Source organism: Trichomycterus rosablanca, chromosome 1, assembly GCF_030014385.1.
Source record: "Trichomycterus rosablanca isolate fTriRos1 chromosome 1, fTriRos1.hap1, whole genome shotgun sequence".
Classification (NCBI taxonomy): Eukaryota; Metazoa; Chordata; class Actinopteri; order Siluriformes; family Trichomycteridae; genus Trichomycterus; species Trichomycterus rosablanca.
In genome coordinates, this window is record NC_085988.1 from 83,502,612 (window position 1) to 83,512,053 (window position 9,442).

The following is a 9,442-nucleotide window of genomic DNA, read 5'->3' on the forward strand; positions in this document are numbered from 1 at the left end:
TAAGCTAAGCTAAACCATAAAAGCTAACACAAATCACCGAACGATGAAACACTCAGCCTTCCCTCCCTCTGGCACTGCCAGGGGTGTCCGGTAAAGCCGTGACACCAGCGAGACTGAAAACGACGCCTTATTAATGCTTAATAAAATAATTAATATATTAAAATAAAATAAAAGCCGGCGGTTCTAAATGATCCCTGAGGTTTTTCACGTGTGATTACTCACGTCCACATTCAGTAATTGTCTCTCTTCGCGAGGTTCCCCCCTGTTTGTCATGTCGCCTGTCATGAACTTGAGGGATTTATGAACAGCATCGCTATAAACCACAGGAAGCTGTTTTGAAACGTCTGACCACGCGCGGCATGCTAACCAGCCATCTGTGCTCAGACCGGCTAGCGAAGTGAAGGTTATAATCACAGAGTGGACAGACCGGTCAGTGTCATCAGCAGGTTGCTGATCAGATCTCCTCTACATGGAGCGTTCAGTGCGCTTCTCTACTGGGATGGTTAGAGCGTTAATGCCGTGCGATGCTAATATAAAAGAAGAAGCTTCATCATGGCTAACATCACTCACCAGAACAGGAACTGGAGCTTCACTTCCTGTCGACACAGAGACTCTTTGTATTAAGCTCTTATATAAAGTGTGAACTTCATTTCACCCCCACAGATCAGATTCTAACAGACGTCTGATACGATACGTCTGAGCACCTACCTGTGCTGATGTGTAAAGCTGTGCTTTAATCAAAGAACGACAGTTCGCTAGGATAAACGAATCAAAATTGATAACATCTGATTACATAACATCTGATTACACAACATCTGATAACATCTGATTACATAACATCTGATAATATAATATCTGATTACACAACATCTGATTACACAACATCTGATAACATCTGATTACATAACATCTGATAATATAATATCTGATTACACAACATCTGATTACACAACATCTGATAACATCTGATTACATAACATCTGATAATATAATATCTGATTACACAACATCTGATAACATCTGATTACATAACATCTGGTAATATAATATCTGATTACATAACATCTGATTACACAACATCTGATAACATCTAATTACATAACATCTGATAATGTAACATCTGATTACACAACATCTGATAACATCTAATTACATAACATCTGATAATATAATATCTGATTACACAACATCTGATAACATCTGATTACATAACATCTGATAATATAACATCTGATTACACAACATCTGATAACATCTGATTACATAACATCTGATCATATAATATCTGATTACACAACATCTGATAACATCTGATTACATAACATCTGATAATATAATATTTGATTACACAACATCTGATAACATCTGATTACACAAAATCTGACAACATTTGATTACACTGAGAACACAACATGTAATAACAGCTGATTACACGGCATCTAATAGCATCTGATTACGCCTCATCTAATAACAGCCAATAGTATCTGATTACACTTCATCTAATAACATCCAATAGCATCTGATTACATTTTATCTAATAACATCCAATAGCATCTGATTACACCTCATCTAATAACATCAAATAGCATCTGATTACACTTCATCTAATAACATCCAATAGCATCTGATTACACTTCATCTAATAACATCCAATAGCATCTGATTACACCTCATCTAATAACATCCAATAGCATCTGATTACACCTCATCTAATAACATCCAATAGCATCTGATTACACCTCGTCTAATAACATCCAATAGCATCTGATTACACCTCGTCTAATAACATCCAATAGCATCTGATTACACCTCGTCTAATAACATCCAATAGCATCTGATTACACCTCGTCTAATAACATCCAATAGCATCTGATTACACATTTAATAACATCTGATTACACAACATCTGATAACATCTCATTACACAACATCTGATAACATCTGATTACACATCTGACAACATTTAAGAACACAACATGTAATAACATCTGATTACACAACATCTAATAACACTTAAGAACACAACATGTAATAACATCTGATTACACAGCATCTAATAACATCCAGTAGCATCTGATTACACATCTAATAACATCTGATTACACAACATCTGATAACATCTGATTACACAACATCTGATAACATCTGATTACGCATCTGACAACATTTAAGAACACAACATGTAATAACATCTGATTACACAACATTTAATAACATCTGATTGTATGGCATCTAATAGCATCTAATTACACCTCATCTAATAACGTCCAATAACATCTTATTACACAACATTTAATAACATCTGATTACATCTGATTACACTGCATCTAAGGTCAGTGATCGGGCATCCACGTCTCGCACCCTCGTAACTCTGCAGAATTAACGACACCGCATCAAATGCAGCGATATTGATTTGTGGTCAGTCGTCCACATCCATGTGGTCAGATACTAGAATTAATGGTCACTTTAGACGTTTAAACGTCTCTTTTGTGTCTTTGTACAGAAACAAAGTCAGATGGACGTGACGTGTAAAATAAGTAAATAAATAAATAATGAACAGACGCCGTCGTGGTTAAACGCTGTTCCAGCGTCAGCGGCTCCAGGTAGAGGCTCAGAACGGCGGTTCTCTGAACTCCACCGTGTTCTGACTGAGGCGGAATTATTAGCATAATTACAGAGACTCTTTCATCCTGATAAAGCGCCGCTACGCGCTGTTATATACGCGCCGGGTTTAGACACCTGGGTTTAATAAAAGAGCGCGCGGAGGCACGCGGCGGCGGTGGAAGTGAGGAAATCAGCCGGATTGTTCCGGTCCTGCATAATTTACAGGCGGCAGAAGGGGAACACGGGTTGTGTTATCATTTAACCTTTATTTTCCACGCGCTCCCATAAACACACACTCGTAATTACGTTTTGAAATCCTCTCCGGCTGCCGGGCGAGGAACCGCCGCTCCTCGTCGAGTCGGCATGTTCCGGATTGGCTCGGGGCGCGCTTCACGAAATCAGACGACTCACGAAAGCGAGGACAGATCGCGGTTATGAAATAATCCTCCTGTATTTATTTCATCTGCACACCCCAGCACATATTGTTTTATTTATTATTTATTTATTTATGTTTTTCTCTCTTGGTTTCTCCTGTTTTCCATCGGTTCCGTCTCTCCGCTCGACTGTGGGTGGTTCGTGTTCGACATAATTTATTTAGATTAGGAGCGCAGATCACGCCGAATATCATTCGTGGCCCCGATCCTCGGGCTATAGCGGAAGACGAGAACTCGCGAGAGAGCCGGAGAAATGATTCATCTGTTCATCTCTCTCGCGTCCCTCTCGCTTCCTGAAATGCTCTTTCTCTAACTTGTTTGTCCACTAATGAGATTAAAGGATGTTGGGAAAAAAAAAAAACATGCCAGGCTTTCTGCACTCAGCGACTTCGTTTAGAAGATTTCTGTGGGTTTGTTTAGCATCGTTTTTAGTGATTATTTTTACACGCTTTTCTGATTTTCTGATTCTGTCCATGCATGTTTTGCCCTGCAATGATTTAAATCCAATAAAAAAATAAAGAAAGAAAGAATTACGCAACATGAACTTCAATAAAAAAGCACAAAATGCATTTTTCTCTCTTTCTTTCTTTCTTTCTTTAATTATTTCTGAATTTATGTATTTATTTATTTATTTCTTAATTTATAAATCCATTTTTTATTTTTTTTATTTCATTTTTTTATTTCTCTTTCTTTAATTATTTATTTATTTATTTAAGAAATAATATATTTATTTCCTAATTTATTTATTTGTTTATTCATTTATGTATTATGTATTTTTATTTCTTAATGTATTTATTTATTTCTTAATTCATTTATTTATTTTTTAATGTATGTATTTATTTATTTATTTAATTATTTATTTATTTATTTAATTTATTTATTACTTTTTTTTTATTTCTTAATGTACGTATTTATTTATTAATTTATGTATTATTTTTTTAATTGATAGTAATGATTTATTTATTTACTATTTGTTTATTAATTTATGTATTTATTTAATTAATTAATTATTAATTTATTAATTTATTTACTTATTGATTGGTACGATGTGCCGATTTACAAAAACAAAGCCACAATGAAGCATTCAGTCTCATCTGGGAAACTTCTCACAAGACTTTGAATGCTGTTATGTCTGTGTATGGGAATTTGTGCCCATTCAGTCAGAAGATGTTGATGTTCTGGTTCATTCCTCACTCTTCAGTGGGGCTGAGGTCAGGACTCTGTGCAGGACACTGGAGTTTCTTTAAATCAAGCTTTTTTAAATTATTTTTTGTAGATCTTGCTCTATGCACAGGGCCAAAAAAGGGCCTTCCCTAAAGTGTTGCTGCAAGGTTAAAAGTTTATATGTATAATTAATTTATTACAGCTGTTAGCAGTTGTTTTTTACCTTCAGTTTCTCGCCACACACAAAGTGTGTCAGAACAAAACGAGAAGTGAAAAACCGACCAATAGCAGAAGTGCAACCTGGTGACATCATCAGCGGAGGAGAACAACAGGCTGAGAAACAGAAGAGCCGCCGGAGAGCCGCCGCGAGCCGAGCTGCTCTGAGCACATGATGCTCATCAAAGTTCATATGATTCACATTAACCTCCGTCTAACTCCGGGTCCCCGTCTATTCATTTAGCTTTAATACACACACACACACACACACACACTGATATACTAATACACACACACTCATACAGACTTACAAATACACTCACACACACACACACACACACTTACAAACACACACACATTTACACACACACTAATACACACACACACAATAATATACACAAACACACACACACAATAATATACACACACACACACATATACTAATACACACACACACACATACAAACACACACATACAAACTTACAAATACACACACACACTCATACAGACTTACAAATACACTCACAAACACACAAATACACACACTAATACATACACACACATACTTACAAACACACACACTCATACAGACTTACAAATACACTCACAAACACACAAATACACACACTAATACATACACACACATACTTACAAACACACACACTCATACAGACTTACAAATACACTCACAAACACACAAATACACACACTAATACATACACACACATACTTACAAACACACACACTCATACAGACTTACAAATACACTCACAAACACACAAATACACACACTCTAATACATACACACACACATACTTACAAACACACACACTCATACAGACTTACAAATACACACACACACACACACACACACACACACACAAACACACACACACACACACTCATACAGACTTACAAATACACTCACACACACACACACACACATACACACACTAATACATACACACACACATACAAACACACACACTCATACAGACTTACAAATACACACACACACACACACAAATATACACACTCTAATACATACACACATACAAACACACACACTCATACAGACTTACAAATACACACACAAATATACACACTCATACATACACACACACACACACAAATACACACAAACACACTTACTAATATACACACATTCATACACACACACACAAACACACTCAAGAATACACACACAAATGCACACAAAAATATACACATATACACTCACACACACTAATATATACACACTCACAAATACACTAATCACACACACACACAGACATACACACTCACAAATACACACAAACACAAGAACACACACATACACACACACACACACACACACAAATACACACACTAACAAATACACAGATATACACATTTACAAATATGCACACAAATATACACACACTCATAAATACACACACCCAAAATACATACAGTACATACATACACATTCACACACACACTCACAGACCCACAGTAATATTCACCACACACACACAAATATACACACAAATACATACAGATACACACCCGCACATCACTATACCATACACACACACACACACACACACACACACAAACTCACACACGAACATACACTGCTTACACATGCTCACACACACAAGCATGCATACACACATATATGCAAATACACACCCACACACATACAGTGTATCACAGAAGTGAGTACACCGCTCACATTTCTGCAGATATTTAAGTATATCTTTTCATGGGACAACACTGACAAAATGACACTTTGACACAATGAAAAGTAGTCTGTGTGCAGCTTATATAACAGTGTAAATTTATTCTTCCCTCAAAATAACTCAATATACAGCCATTAATGTCTAAACCACCAGCAACAAAAGTGAGTACACCCCTTAGTGAAAGTTCCTGAAGTGTCAGTATTTTGTGTGGCCACCATTATTTCCCAGAACTGCCTTAACTCTCCTGGGCATGGAGTTTACCAGAGCTTCACAGAATGCCACTGGAATGCTTTTCCACTCCTCCATGACGACATCACGGAGCTGGCGAATATTCGAGACTTTGCGCTCCTCCACCTTCCGCTTGAGGATGCCCCAAAGATGTTCTATTGGGTTTAGGTCTGGAGACATGCTTGGCCAGTCCATCACCTTTACCCTCAGCCTCTTCAATAAAGCAGTGGTCGTCTTAGAGGTGTGTTTGGGGTCATTATCATGCTGGAACACTGCCCTGCGACCCAGTTTCCGGAGGGAGGGGATCATGCTCTGCTTCAGTATTTCACAGTACATATTGGAGTTCATGTGTCCCTCAATGAAATGTAACTCCCCAACACCTGCTGCACTCATGCAGACCCAGACCATGGCATTCCCACCACCATGCTTGACTGTAGGCATGACACACATCTTTGTACTCCTCACCTGATTGCCGCCACACATGCTTGAGACCATCTGAACCAAACAAATTAATCTTGGTCTCATCAGACCATAGGACATGGTTCCAGTAATCCATGTCCTTTGTTGACATGTCTTCAGCAAACTGTTTGCGGGCTTTCTTGTGTAGAGACTTCAAAAGAGGCTTCCTTCTGGGGTGACAGCCATGCAGACCAATTTGATGTAGTGTGCGGCGTATGGTCTGAGCACTGACAGGCTGACTCCCCACCTTTTCAATCTCTGCAGCAATGCTGACAGCACTCCTGCGCCTATCTTTCAAAGACAGCAGTTGGATGTGACGCTGAACACGTGCGCTCAGCTTCTTTGGACGACCAACGCGAGGTCTGTTCTGAGTGGACCCTGCTCTTTTAAAACGCTGGATGATCTTGGCCACTGTGCTGCAGCTCAGTTTCAGGGTGTTGGCAATCTTCTTGTAGCCTTGGCCATCTTCATGTAGCGCAACAATTCGTCTTTTAAGATCCTCAGAGAGTTCTTTGCCATGAGGTGCCATGTTGGAACTTTCAGTGACCAGTATGAGAGAGTGTGAGAGCTGTACTACTAAATTGAACACACCTGCTCCCTATGCACACCTGAGACCTAGTAACACTAACAAATCACATGACATTTTGGAGGGAAAATGACAAGCAGTGCTCAATTTGGACATTTAGGGGTGTAGTCTCTTAGGGGTGTACTCACTTTTGTTGCCGGTGGTTTAGACATTAATGGCTGTATATTGAGTTATTTTGAGGGAAGAATAAATTGACACTGTTATATAAGCTGCACACAGACTACTTTTCATTGTGTCAAAGTGTCATTTTGTCAGTGTTGTCCCATGAAAAGATATACTTAAATATCTGCAGAAATGTGAGGGGTGTACTCACTTTTGTGATACACTGTACAGTGTACAGTGTACACTCTCTCATACTGGTCACTGAAAGTTCCAACATGGCACCTCATGGCAAAGAACTCTCTGAGGATCTTAAAAGACGAATTGTTGTGCTACATGAAGATGGCCAAGGCTACAAGAAGATTGCCAACACCCTGAAACTGAGCTGCAGCACAGTGGCCAAGATCATCCAGCGTTTTAAAAGAGCAGGGTCCACTCAGAACAGACCTCGCGTTGGTCGTCCAAAGAAGCTGAGTGCACGTGCTCAGCGTCACATCCAACTGCTGTCTTTGAAAGATAGGCGCAGGAGTGCTGTCAGCATTGCTGCAGAGATTGAAAAGGTGGGGGGTCAGCCTGTCAGTGCTCAGACCATACGCCGCACACTACATCAAATTGGTCTGCATGGCTGTCACCCCAGAAGGAAGCCTCTTCTGAAGTCTCTACACAAAAAAGCCCGCAAACAGTTTGCTGAAGACATGTCAACAAAGGACATGGATTACTGGAACCATGTCCTATGGTCTGATGAGACCAAGATTAATTTATTTGGTTCAGATGGTCTCAAGCATGTGTGGCGGCAATCAGGTGAGGAGTACAAAGATAAGTGTGTCATGCCTACAGTCAAGCATGGTGGTGGGAATGCCATGGTCTGGGGCTGCATGAGTGCAGCAGGTGTTGGGGAGTTACATTTCATTGAGGGACACATGAACTCCAATATGTACTGTGAAATACTGAAGCAGAGCATGATCCCCTCCCTCCGGAAACTGGGTCGCAGGGCAGTGTTCCAGCATGATAATGACCCCAAACACACCTCTAAGACAACCACTGCTTTATTGAAGAGGCTGAGGGTAAAGGTGATGGACTGGCCAAGCATGTCTCCAGACCTAAACCCAATAGAACATCTTTGGGGCATCCTCAAGCGGAAGGTGGAGGAGCGCAAAGTCTCGAATATCCGCCAGCTCCGTGATGTCGTCATGGAGGAGTGGAAAAGCATTCCAGTGGCAACCTGTGAAGCTCTGGTAAACTCCATGCCCAGGAGAGTTAAGGCAGTTCTGGGAAATAATGGTGGCCACACAAAATATTGACACTTCAGGAACTTTCACTAAGGGGTGTACTCACTTTTGTTGCCGGTGGTTTAGACATTAATGGCTGTATATTGAGTTATTTTGAGGGAAGAATAAATTTACACTGTTATATAAGCTGCACACAGACTACTTTTCATTGTGTCAAAGTGTCATTTTGTCAGTGTTGTCCCATGAAAAGATATACTTAAATATCTGCAGAAATGTGAGGGGTGTACTCACTTTTGTGATACACTGTATATGCTTAGACACAGTCACAAACACACAAAAAAACACACCCGGACAAACACACACATACACACTCAAAGACACATAAATACACACACAATAGCATTAATAAACAACACACACACACACACACACACAGTGAATTGAGGTAGTGTTGTAGTTCTTCACTTCTGCTTTAGAAACGACAGTCGTTTACAGGAAGTGGCCACGTGTTACACAGGAAGTCGGATGTCACATAGACTTTAGATATAAACGGTCGTGTGTGTGTTTGTGTGTGTGTGTGTGTGGGACACCAACAGCAGAAGTGCAACAATGATTGCAGCTGAACACTTCAACACTAAACACCAGCATGAGCTACAACTGAACACTGCAAGGACTGTAACTGTAACACTTTCTTCATG